Genomic DNA, 13,038 nt, shown 5'->3' with positions numbered 1-13,038 from the left:
CAGGACACATTCCCCGTGTCCTGTACAAAATTAAAAAGTTACATTTTATTAACAAACTGTTTGGACTAACCCCTTAAAGAGGTAGGATCTATGTACCAACTATGAATTGATGTTGCTACACCATCTAGTGGATCTTTGGTGGTATTATCAAAGGAATATAAAACCACTATATGGCTAAAAAACACAGGTGCCTGCTGTTCCATCTTGTGGAATGAAGATGGCACTGCACCAAAAAAATTTTTTTTTTAACCACTTAAGGACCGGGCCTCTTTCTGAGGTTTGTTATTTACAAGTTAAAAACTTTTTTATTTTTACACTGTTTTTTTTTTTAAAAAGTCTCACTTTTATTCCTATTACAAGGAATGTAAACATCCCTTGTAATAGAAAAAAAGCATGACAAGACATCTTAAATATGAGATCTGGGGTCCAAAAGACCTCAGATCTCATATTTACACTAAAATGCAATAAAAAAAAAAAATTGTAATTTAAAAAAATAATTTAAAAAATTTCCCTTTAAGAGCTATGGGCAGAGGTGACTTTTTGACATTGCTTCTGCCCTGCATTGTTATGGAGATGGGTGGGGGCCATCTTCCCCTCACTTGTCTCCATGCCCAGCAAGGGTGAAGATCCAAGCCCCTCCGCTGCTGCTGCTGACAGCTCCAGTAAGCGGTGGAGAGACCACTTTTATCTGAAACTGGACCGCTCACTGAAGAAGAAGATAATGAGATGCCATAACCGGCACCCCGGGCTGCCATAACAACGATATTCCTCTCCAAACAACCAATGTATAATGACGGTGGGTAGTCCGAAAGTGGTTAAATATAATAAACATTAAAATTAAAAATTCTGTTGCCCCATCTTACAAAAAAGAAATATAGGATTAAAAAGATTGGAACACCATCACTATTAATAGTTTAAGATATAACAATTCAAATCAATATCCACATTGATACCTGCGGAATTGAGAGTATTTCATTAAAAAATCCATTCTGTTTCTTTTTGGATATTTTATGTCTCATATTACATCTTCGCCAATGCGGTTCAACTATATGTATTCCAGAAAAAGAGGCCAGACTGGGATCCCTATTGTGAAGGGTTCTAAATTTGTTAAACTGTGTTTTGGGAATTCCTCTTTTATGTTATTCAGATGTTCATTGATTATAGTCCCTAGTTTCCTGGTTGTGCATCCCACATACTGGAGCCAGCAAGGGCAAGAAATAAGATAAGTCACATAAGTGGAATCACAAGAAATAAATGTATTAATTTTATATTCTTTCCCAGTACTATGGGATTTGAAGATTTCTATTTTCCTACTCTTAATTTTAGTTGTCCTATAGACTTTACGCCTTTTGCAATGGTAGAACCCAGTAGTATCTAAAAAGGTATGTATCTTTTTAGGTGTATTATAAATATTCAGGGACATTTTATTCCTTAAGGTTGGTGCCCCCGGTAAATAAATGTGGGATATTAAGGGAGAAAACCAGCTAATGTCTTTTACCTCAATAGAGTAGGCCAATGTTTTTTAACAATGTGCTCAAGCGATTTATAATCCCTATCAAAATCCATCAAAAAGGCTATATTGTTGGTGTGTTTATTTATTCCTTTTGGTTTATTCTCCAATAGGCACTGTGAATTCATGTTTTTTGTCTCAATATATTTTTATTTGCATCAATAAAATGTAACAGAGACATTGTAGAAAATACTAAAACACAGCAAAAGGTAATACAGATGTGTAACCATTCATCGTCCTGAATCGCCTAGAGGGTGAACAGGCAATCAATATAATTGGAGAAGAACCATGAGCCCATATAAAGTAAGGGTTATAGGGAGTACAAACTTAAACATCTGGAAAAGTCAATAGCTTCCAACAGGCCAGAACTAACTAATACATTTGTGCAGAATCCTAGTAAGAAGAAATGTCCAGGAAGAAGGTAGAGTCCTCCACCACCCCATAAGGGCTCTTGCTGTGGCCGAGAACCCCCCACCCCCCGCCGTAACTCAGATCAGAGTAGACCAGGAACATGCACATCAGAGGTATTGATCTATTCAATGAAACCAAAATAGGAAACCCAAACAAATTGCATCTGGGGGTCCAACATAACTAGTTAGGTGTAAAGGAGCCCAGGTTCCCGGAAACTGAGAACAACAAACTGAGGTCAACATGGTAGCGCTAGGGCAGGTATTGAGTTCAATGGACTTGACCTCACTCCACAATGAAGCGTCTATTGCAGATTGTACCACTCTAGGCGTCATAGAAGAAAGCTAAAAGTGGGGGAAAAGAAAGGGAACGGAGAAGAGGGAATAAGAAAGAAAAGAAAAGGAAAATAAAGATAAAAAGATGAAGGACAACTACCAGCAGGAGTCGACCGTGGGGGGATAAAATCATATCCAGGGTCCAAATCCTAGCGCAATTATGGGGAAAGGGCTACTCCCACGAAGCTTGCCCAGGGCTCCCAAATGGCCCTGAATTTGTCCGAGCGGTCCAGGAGTACGCTTGCCGACTTTTCTTGGAGCATGATCCAGGACACTTTTCTCTTGGCCAATACAGTGGAAATAGTGGGTTGTTTCCAGGCCTTGGCAAGAGTAAGCTTAGCTCCTAGTAAAATAAAAGTGATGAGGCGTTGCGTATTCCTGGAGGCTCCCTCTACAGGGAAATTGAGGAGCGCCACCAGAGGAGACATCTGAACCGGTATGGTAGAGATTTTGGAGATCCAGGTAAAAATCCTGTACCAGAACTGCCGTATTCTAGGGCAAGTCCACCAGGTATGTATCATGTCACCCCGTAGGCCGCAACCCCGGAAACACAGAGGGGAAGTGGATGGAAACATTTTAGCTAATTTCGAAGGAACCAAGTACCATCTTGTTATCACCTTGACACCGGCTTCTATCATACTCGAGTTAAGAATGCCTTTGAAGGATTTGAGAAAAAGCCCTTGCCATAAGTCAATGCTGCAGGATTGGTTAAGATCCTCTTCCCATGCTAGCATGTAAGTTGTTTTGGAGCGTGTAGAAGAGAGTGCCTTATAAACAACTGAAATCCCCCCCCTCTGCTCGCTGGACTGACCGCACCATGTTTCATATGGAGTCACTTGGGGACCACTAGGAAGATGTCTACATTTTTTGTGCAGGAAATTTGTAATCTGAGTGAAACGAAAGAGTTCAGTAGAGGGCATGTCAAGTTTGCTGATACAATAGGCTTTAGAAACAGGGCCCAAAGGTCTAAGGAAGTGACCTATTCTATACATCCCCTTGTCCAGCCACCATTGAAAGGCTTTAATGTCCCGTCCCGGAGGAAATTCTGGGTTATGAAAGAGGTGGGACAAAGGTTTTAACGGGGAAATAAGGCAACAATTATTTTTTAGACCATCCCAAACTGAAAAGGAGTGGGAAAGAGTTGGGGACAGTATCGGGGGCCTCATTTTTTTGGGGCACCACATAAGAAAGTCCAGCGTGTGCCTGGGAACCGCCTGTCTCTCGATCTGTATCCAGTCCGGCTTCTCCCATCTAGAATAGATAGCTGATAGCTGTGCCAGCTGGGCTGCTTGGTAGTATAGACGTAAATTTGGGAGACCCAAGCCTCCTTCCGATTTGGATCTGAACAAAATGGATTTAGAGAATCTATGTCCTCCCTTTCCCCAAACAAATTTAACAACTTTAGCTTGAAAACGTTCTAAGCGCACCCTGTCTACTGGGATGGGAAGAGCTCTGAAATGATACAGAATACGAGGGAGCAGCGTCATCTTAATTGTGTTGATTCTACCTAGCCAGCCCAGGGACAGCCCAGACCACCTGTTTAGATCCTCCTCCATTTTGTGGAATAACGGTGGGTAATTAGCTTGATGGAGGAGATCAATCCTGGAGGTTAATTTGATCCCCAGGTATGATATCGTAGTATCACTCCAGGTGAATTTAAAGCTGTCCCTGAGCCTATCCATAAGTGGGCCAGGGATATTAACATTGAGAGCCTGAGATTTATGATAATTGACCCTGAGACCTGATACTAAACCAAATTCCGTAAGGAGACTGCAAATGTTGGGCAACGAGGTCAGGGGAGACGAGACGAACATCAGAATGTCGTCTGCAAATAAGGCACATTTGTGCTGTTGAGAACCACAGTGAATACCTTGAATATTTGGATTATGCCTAATGGCTATAGCCAAAGATTCGATTGCTATTGCAAAAACCAAAGGGGATAGTGGACAACCTTGTCTGGTACCTCTTGATATGGGGAAAGATTCTGAGTAAAATCCCTGCATACGAACCTGGGCTGTAGGAGACGAGTATAGGGCACGCAAAACATTGAGGAAGGAATCGCCAAAACCCCAACGTTGTAATGTTGTAAAAATATATGACCAGTGCACGGAGTCGAACGCTTTTTGGAGATCTAAAGATAAGAGGCAACCCTGCCTGGCAGAATTCCCATCCCAATTGGAATTAAGAAGCGACACGATGTCTATGGCCCTACGTGTTTGATCAGGGCCCTGTCGTCCCGGAATGAATCCTACTTGATCTTTGTGTATGTATAAACTAATGAAGGAAGCCAGACGGTCTGCAAGGATTTTGGTCAGAATCTTTAAATCATTGTTGATGAGGGAAATCGGTCTATAATTACTGACTGAACTAGCATCTTTATTTGGTTTAGGGAGGACCGTGATATAAGCCTCATTGAGAGAGGAATCAAGACTTCCCCCCCTACGGAGGTTGTTGAAGAAACGGGCCATGTATGGTGCAAGAGTGGGGGCGAACGCTTTATAGTATGGTATCGAAAAGCCATCCGGTCCAGGGGCCGAATGCATTTTCAAATGTTTAATCACTGCACACACCTCCTCTGCTGAGATGGGCGAATCCAACCTTGCTTTGTGTCTATCCTCTAATGAGGGGATCGGGAGGGTGTCAAGGAATTTGTTGATGTCCGCAGGGGATGGGCTGTGGGTACCACTGTATAATGATGTGTAGAAGTCACGGAATTCGTGCATGATGCGCTGGGGGTTTTGGGACATGGAGCCGCCTTGGATTCTAATTTTAGGGAAGGCCGGGGCTCGGAATTTAGGTGTTAGTCTCTTGGCCAGCATAGAACCAATATTATCGCCCTGATAGTAAAATCTGGCTCTGTTCCAGCGCAACCATTTTTCGGCTTTGGTGGTCAGGGCCAGGTTCAAAGCCAATTTAGCAGCATCCAGTTTGGAGACTGGAACAGAACTTGGGTTCTTTTTATGTTGTTTGGCTAGCTTTGTGTATTCCCTGTCTAAATTATCAATATTAGTTTTGTTGGTTTTGTTAATTTGGGAAGAAATATGAATAAGATGTCCCCTAATTACTGCCTTATGGGCTGCCCACAGACAGGTATCATCTATGTCGGGAGTGTCATTAGTAGCAAAGTATTGTAGGAAACTTTGTTCAATTTCCTGAGCTCTAGCGGGATCACTCAAAATAGACTCGTTGAGTCTCCAACGTCTACTTGGTCTGTGGCATGCAGGACGAGAGAGAGTCAAGACAACCATTGAGTGATCCGACCAGACCACTTCCTTAATACTAGCCCTTTGAGCAAGAGAAATGGAAGCAGATTCAACAAGAATGTGGTCTATCCGGGAGAAGGAACCGTGAGGATTAGAATAGTGTGTAAAGTCTCTTAAAGTCGGGTTAACCTCTCTCCAGACATCAACCAGACCCTGCTGGAAAAGCAGCTTGGCTATACGTAAGCTTTGATTAGTGGGTCTAGTCAAGCGTTTGCCCAAGGGGCGTGATGTGTCCAAACCCTGGTCAAACGCGATGTTGGAGTCCCCTCCAAAAAGAACTGTACCCTCAAGTAACGGTGTTAAGGTGGAGAGCATACGGTGGAAAAAGGCTAACTGGCCCTTGTTGGGGGCATAGTAAGATACAAAGGAGTATAGTTTACCATCAAGCTCACCCACTAATAACAAAAACCTACCCTCCGCATCCTGGAATTCAGATTTCAGTGTGAATTTGCATCTATTAGAGATAAAGATGCCCACTCCCCTAGTTTTATCCTCTGCATTGGCCAGAAAAAATAGGGGAAATTTGGAGTGTATAAAGGAGGGGTTAAATCTTTTAGGGAAGTGTGTTTCCTGAAGCAGAGCTACATCCACCCCATGTTTGTGTATATACTGAAATACTTTGCGCCGTTTAAGGGGAGAGTTTAGACCTTGGGAATTGTGGGAAATTATTTTGAGTGGAGTTAGTGGAGGTAAGGTCGCATCAGCCATTGAGCAGAGAGGGAGGACCGCCAGCAAAAACAAAAGCACTTACTCTGCAAAATCCTCTATTTCCAAACCAACTTACATTCCATGGAGGAGGACCCTGATGAGGATAAGCGCTGCTCCGAAAGGTCCCCCCGGCTACTCCTGCAATGATAATGATAAGAGAATAATTAGTACAGATAGAAGGAAGAAAGGGAAGAGGAATGAAGAGAAAGACGGGTGACAAGAGAGTCATCCGTAGAGTGGAGGGGACAGAGTCCTCCACCTGTGAGGACAAATCAATCAAACAACCCAACCCTACTAAAAGTAGGGATAAGGTTTGTCCAGTTCCCAGGACCAAAAAGTCCCAGTGAGCCAGACAAATGGGGGGTACATGAGCACCGCCCCAGCAGGAAGGCCTCAACAATTATGGAAAACCATAATACATAGTAAAATAATCTTGAACTTAAACACGGCACCCATAGAGCGATGGCCCTCGTGTCTCCTCCATTGGCAATAAATTGGGATAAACTAAAAATGACATAAGGAAGGAGGACCGTGAGCCCATTATGTAGCAATAATTGTAATACATATGAACAGAACTATATATAACACCTGAAACTTAGGGGAAGCGAAAGTCTCGGATATTTGGCAGGGGAAATGGTGAAAAACAGCAATAAGGGGAGGCAGGGAGAGGGGCCTCCGGGACCACCCCCAGAGCCATCACAGGAGAAAAAAAAGAAACAATCTTCTTCCCCCTCCCCACCCCCTGAAAAAAATTATTAGGATTGGATGGGGCATTGTAAGCAACAATGGAAAGTCCCATGAGGGTAGCACGGCCTAGATACCCTCCAATGCCCGCCGCACCACCTCTATAGATGGGTGCTAAAATAGAGGACAGAGGAAAGGTCTAGAGTCCAAGGCACAAGTACGGTGGTAATTACTCCAAGGGAGCATCTGAGAAGTTGCAAAATACTCGAAGGTCCTGTGGTTGATACACTCAGGGGGGACCAGTTTCCTTAGATTTCTTGGATCGTACAGTCTCCCACACTGGAGGTAGGGGGCTGGTGGGCAGTTGTCGTTTAGCTGACTGGAACGTGTTTCCTTGAGGAGTAGGATTTGGAATTTGGCTGATAAGGCCTAGCTGCAGCAGGAGTTTTTCCCCTTCATGTAGGGAACCAAAAGTGTAGGCTTTGCCACGCAACATGAATTTGAGTTGGAAAGGAAAAAGCCACCAGTATTTAATTTCTTTGTCCAGCAAAACTTGAAGCAGGGGTTTCAGGGCTCTTCTTTTTTGGATAGTGGACGGGGATAAGTCTGCAAAGATCTGTAAATGATGCCCTTGGAAAATGATCTTTGGTAGGGATCTTGATTTGCGCATTATTTCCTCTTTGACTGAAAAAAAGTGGGGCTTAACCACAATGTCTCGGGGGAGCCCATCCGCTCTGGGGGGCCTGAGAGCCCTGTGAGCTCTGTCTAGTTCCAGTCGGTGGTGCGGGATATCCGGAATAAGTGTTTTGATGAGAGATGAGACCGTTTCAGGAACATCCTTGTAGGATTCAGGGAGCCCCCTGATCCTAAAATTATACCTTCGATTTCTATTTTCGAGATCGTCTATTTTAGCTTGTGCAGTCTCCAATTGCTCCTGTAGATTCTGTATGCAAGCCGTATTTTGATTAGTCCTAGAAATTGTGGTTTCCAAATTAGATTCCACTATTTCTATGCGGGAGCCAATATTGTGAAGGTCTGCCTTAATATCGCTTGTAATTTTATTCGCTGTTATGTTCAGGAGATCTGCAAATTTTGCAAAGAGATCAGCCACATTCAGATTTTGCGGTAGGCCTGAAGCCTCAGGCTGTAGTGTGTGAGGAGACTGAGGTGGGCCAGCCTCCATTGGTGAGAGTCCCAGGTCTGCTAGGGTATGCTCCAGGAGGGATGCTGTAGAAGCAGGAGAAGTGGCTCCCAGGGGGGGGAAGTCAGGCAAGGGGTCTGGTGCCAAAATGGATGGGGATGCAGCATTGATTGAGTTAGACAGGCGAGCGGGGCCCGGGCAGCGCGAGGCCGCCGCCATCTTGGCTGAATCTGACAGGGACACTGCGGCGTCAAAAGCGGTCGTTAAATTTCTTCTCACCACTCCCGCGTACATCGGAGGTGTCCCCGAGGCTTCCGCTCGTTTAGAGGCTTCGTTTCAGGCGAAGATTGCGTCCGAGGGTGCCGGTATAGAGGCCGGAGCTGCTGCGGCGGGACGGAGCTCTCAGACTAAGCGTCCATCTTCGGAGCCTCCGCGCATGCGCCCCGCGTGAATTCATGTTTTTAACCTGTGTCTGGATGGGTACTAATATGTTGTCATGGTAGCCCTTTTCTTTGAACTCGTTTGCCACAAGTTCGGCTTGTTGGACATAGTCTTCCATATTAGCGCAATTGCGTTGAATACGCATAAGCTGTCCCTTAGGGATGGCCCCCAGCCATTTTGGGTAATGCCAGCTGGCTGTAGGAATTGTTCCCGCTTCTGTCTGTTTCTTTAGAAAAAAAATCATTAAAGTGTAATTAAACCCACAACAGTAAAATCAGTCGGTATATGCAGTAAAGCATACTTGTTATACTCACTGTGGAACCTAAAGGGTTAATCCTCTGCATTGTGTAAAAAGGCTGTTTGATCCTGGCTTCCCTGTTTCTCCCCTCCTTCCACTGACTCCTAAGAATTTCCTGATGGCACAAAGTCTATGGAGTCAGGCTGCACCTACTCAGTTTGGTATGTAATGAGAGAGGTTTTTTTTTTGTGAGGGGGGAGAGTGCATGTGGGCCAATCAGCACTGTCCAGACAGAGGGTCAGGGGTCTTGCAGTCTCATAGGTCAGTCAGAAAACTCCTCCTACGAGCGTTAACCAGTGCTTGGCTGGACACTGATAAAAGTCACAAGACTGCTCTACTCAACTGCTGATGAGAAAAGGTATTTAGCAGTCTATATTTACTAAAATAATTGCATTTCCATGTTCTGTGTACTGTGGGATGTCAAATATAGTGAATGCAGCATCCCGGGTTTAATAACACTTTACATTTTCTCACCAAATCCTCTAAACCAGAAAAGAAAGAGACCTTATTGTTTGAAAAGTGTCACTATATTTAAAATGTTGTTACCGTTCTGTCTGCATAATCAAAAATTTTGAAAAATCAAGATGAACTTTTGAAGTGCCAAAAATGAACGAACAAATATAAAAACTATACATTTTTACAACATCCATATAATCACATACTGTAATAAAAATAAAAAGGACCAAGCCCATATGGTCCTTTTTATTTTATTTTATATCACTGTGTTTCTGTTTTGTTTTATTAGTCATTATTTTTTGTTACTTAGTTGTCCACCACTAGGGAGCCCTGTGTGGTTGGGTGTGATTTCTGTTCCTGGTCTGTTGCCAGGTGTTTGGTGACTCACTGAAGCAGTCCAATGGCTGGGGCAGCAGATTGTGTGTGATTGGGGCTTTCCTGCTGCCCCTACTGTCCCAGGCATCTGGCACTCTATGTCCTGCAGCTTGTCTTCTTTCAAGATGACTGCAGCAGGTGTTGGTTGCTGCATACGCAGACAGCCATCTTGCACATTTGCAATAAAGCTGCGGATTCTAGGCTGGGAGACACTGCACGTCAGCTGGGGAACTGGCGTTGGGTGGTTTCACTCACCCAGGGGGAGTATATAAGGTGACAACATTTATTGCTTGACCTCTTGTGGAGGCACACTGGCATTGGACACTGTTCATACACAGGTGTTTATGTAGGCTTTAATGCAGGCTAGAATGAGTGACTTGTTTTGTGGCCTTTGGAATGAATGGGCAGTGCATTCAAAGCGCCTTAAAAAGCGATTTGAAAGTGTCGCAAAACGGGAGCTTTTAACCCTTTTTGTGGTTAAAAGGGCCATGCTAGTGGCCGAAAAATGGCGGTGCTTTAGCGCTAGTGTGGCCGTTGCCCCAGTGTAAAAGGGGTCTTACTCTAAAGGAGGAATTACATATAGTTACATAGTTAGTCAGGTTGAAAAAAGACACAAGTCCATCCAGTTCAACCTTAAAAACAAATAAATAAAATTAAAAAATAATCGTACAATCCAAATACCCAATTTAATGCCCACAATTGATCTAGAGGAAGGCGGAAAAAAACCCCAGCAGAGCATGCTCCAATTTGCTACAGCAGGGGAAAAAAATTCCTTCCTGGTCCCCCAAGAGGCGATCGGATTTTCCCTGGATCAACTTTACCTATGTTAGTACCTAGTTATATTATGTACCATCAGGAAAGTATCCAGGCCCTTCTTAAAGCAATCTACTGAGCTGGCCAGAACCACCTCTGGCGGGAGTCTATTCCACATTTTCACAGCTCTAACTGTGAAGAAACCTTTCCGTACTTGAAGATGAAATCTCTTTTCCTCTAGACGTAAAGAGTGCCCCTGTGTCCTCTGGGTTGACCGTACAGAGAACAACTCAACACCAAGTTCACTATATGGATCCCTAATATATTTGAACATGTTGATCATATCCCCCCTTATTCTCCTCTTCTCAAGAGTGAATAAATTTAGTTCCTCTAATCTCTCCTCATAGCTGAGCTCCTCCGTGCCTCTTATCAGTTTGGTTGCCCTTCTCTGCACTTTCTCCAGTTCCCCGATATCCTTTTTGAGAACTGTTGCCCAAAACTGAACTGCATATTCCAGGTGAGGTCTTACTAATGATTTGAACAGGGGCAAAATTATATCTCTCTCTCTGGAGTCCATACCTCTCTTAATACAAGAAAGGACTTTGCTCGCTTTTGAAACAGCAGCTTGGCATTGCATGTTGTTATTGAGCTTATGGTCTACCAAAACCCCCAGATCTTTCTCCACTATGGATTCCCCCAGTTGTACTCCCCCTAGCATGTATGATGCATGCATATTCTTAGCCCCCAAGTGCATAACTTTACATTTATCAACATTAAACCTCATCTGCCACATAGTCGCCCAATTAGACAGTGTATTGAGGTCGGCTTGTAAATTGGAGACATCCTGTAAGGACGTTATTCCACTGCATATCTTGGTGTCATCTGCAAAGACAGAAATGTTACTTTTGATCCCAGACCCAATATCATTTATAAAGATGTTAAAAATTAAGGGTCCCAGCACTGAACCTTGGGGTACACCACTGATAACCTTAGACCATTCAGAGTAAGAATCATTAACCACTACTCTCTGAATTCTGTCTTTTAGCCAATTTTCTATCCATTTACAAACTGATATTTCCAGGGACGGGACGTATTATATGTACACATTGTATATGTCTATGTTTTTAATTATGTGATGTTATGGATGTTGTTACAATAAAAATGTATAGTTTATTATATTCATTGATTGTTGGCACCTCAAAAGTCCATCTTGCTTTCTCTCAATTTTTTACTACATAAACAGGATGTTGGTGCCTTTGGAAGCCCCGTAGTATAACAAACTCTAATTTCTGTCTTCGCAATTGGGGACTTAACTGACCCCAGGGATGACCACTATCAACCTGCTGGCACCTAGATTGTTAACACATACACAAACTTAATAAGTAATAAATCCCAAAGTATTAAAGATAACAAAACACATTTTTGAACTGGAGTTAAGAATACAGACTTTCTTTATCCTGTGTTTTTTTTCCTGCAAGTAGTATTGCCTTGCTATAAATAACCTGACAAACTTACCACTGCATCTTTGGCTCTGACAGCTGAAGCTGTCAAAGGTTAGTGAGAACAGATCCTCATGGGAGACATGGTGGCTGACAGAAGCTGGGATTTGGTAATGACCTTGAAAGTGAAGTAAGTTTTAATAAATATCTTTGGTAGTTTGAATATGTTGTAAGTCAAGAATAATGAATTATGTTTATATGGGTCATGAGGAAAACAAACCAATGAAAAGTTTTCCAGTTTATGTGTCCTGGTGTCAAATACATTTGTTTCAACCCAATATACTTTCTCGTGTTTAAAGGAAAGGTACTCATAGAAAAAATAAGGGTGAGATCTCCACTGACATAAACCTGTATACTTGGTAGAGAATTTCATTTGGAGGACAAAAAAACAAAACAAAATCAATAAAAATAAAAATGAAAAATACAAAAACTGTAAAGGTGAGACTGCAAACAGCGTAGAAGATCCTTTCTAGTAAGAAATGTTGTGTTGCACTCAACCAAACCTAATTCTTTAAAATATCATCATAGTGACTGTGCAGATGTCCTTAGTTCATTCATTAAACTATCAGTACATACAAAATTGGCTGGTATTAAACCCGGACTAAAACATATAAATCATAAGGTAACAAAGCAAGTGACAAAAAATATATACAAAAGGGAGAGAAATCTGCTTATATCGTGAAGTCAAAGTAAAAAGCATAAACAAAGTCCAATTCCTATCCAAATGTGTGATGTGAAGATAATCAGAGGTGAAACATGGTTTACAGTCCCACAGATTATATGATGACACCCATCGACACCTTCACCCAAAGTGATAGGTTAAATGGTCGTTTACCGACTTCGTATGACCCCTCTTTCAAGATGGTCATAACCCGCTTTTTTGGGCATTAAAGTGTTACTAAAGCCAGGACCCTGCATTCACAATATCTTGTCTCCCACAGTACACAAAACATGGAAATGCAATTATTTTAATAAATATAAATTGCTAAATACCTTTTCTCATCGACAGAGCAGTCTTGTGACTTCTATCAGTGTCCAGCTAAACACTGGTTAAAGCTTGTAGGATGAGTTTTCTGACTGTCCTATGAGACTGCAGGACCCCTAACTCTCTGTCTGGTCAGTACTGATTGGCCCTGTGCTGATCACATGCACTCTCCCAAGAAAAAA

This window comes from Lithobates pipiens, unplaced genomic scaffold (genome assembly GCF_037356315.1).
Source record: "Lithobates pipiens isolate NorthernLeopardFrog02 unplaced genomic scaffold, aLitPip1_a1.2 Scaffold_19, whole genome shotgun sequence".
In the NCBI taxonomy this organism is placed as follows: Eukaryota; Metazoa; Chordata; class Amphibia; order Anura; family Ranidae; genus Lithobates; species Lithobates pipiens.
Note: the sequence above shows the minus strand (reverse complement) of the source record.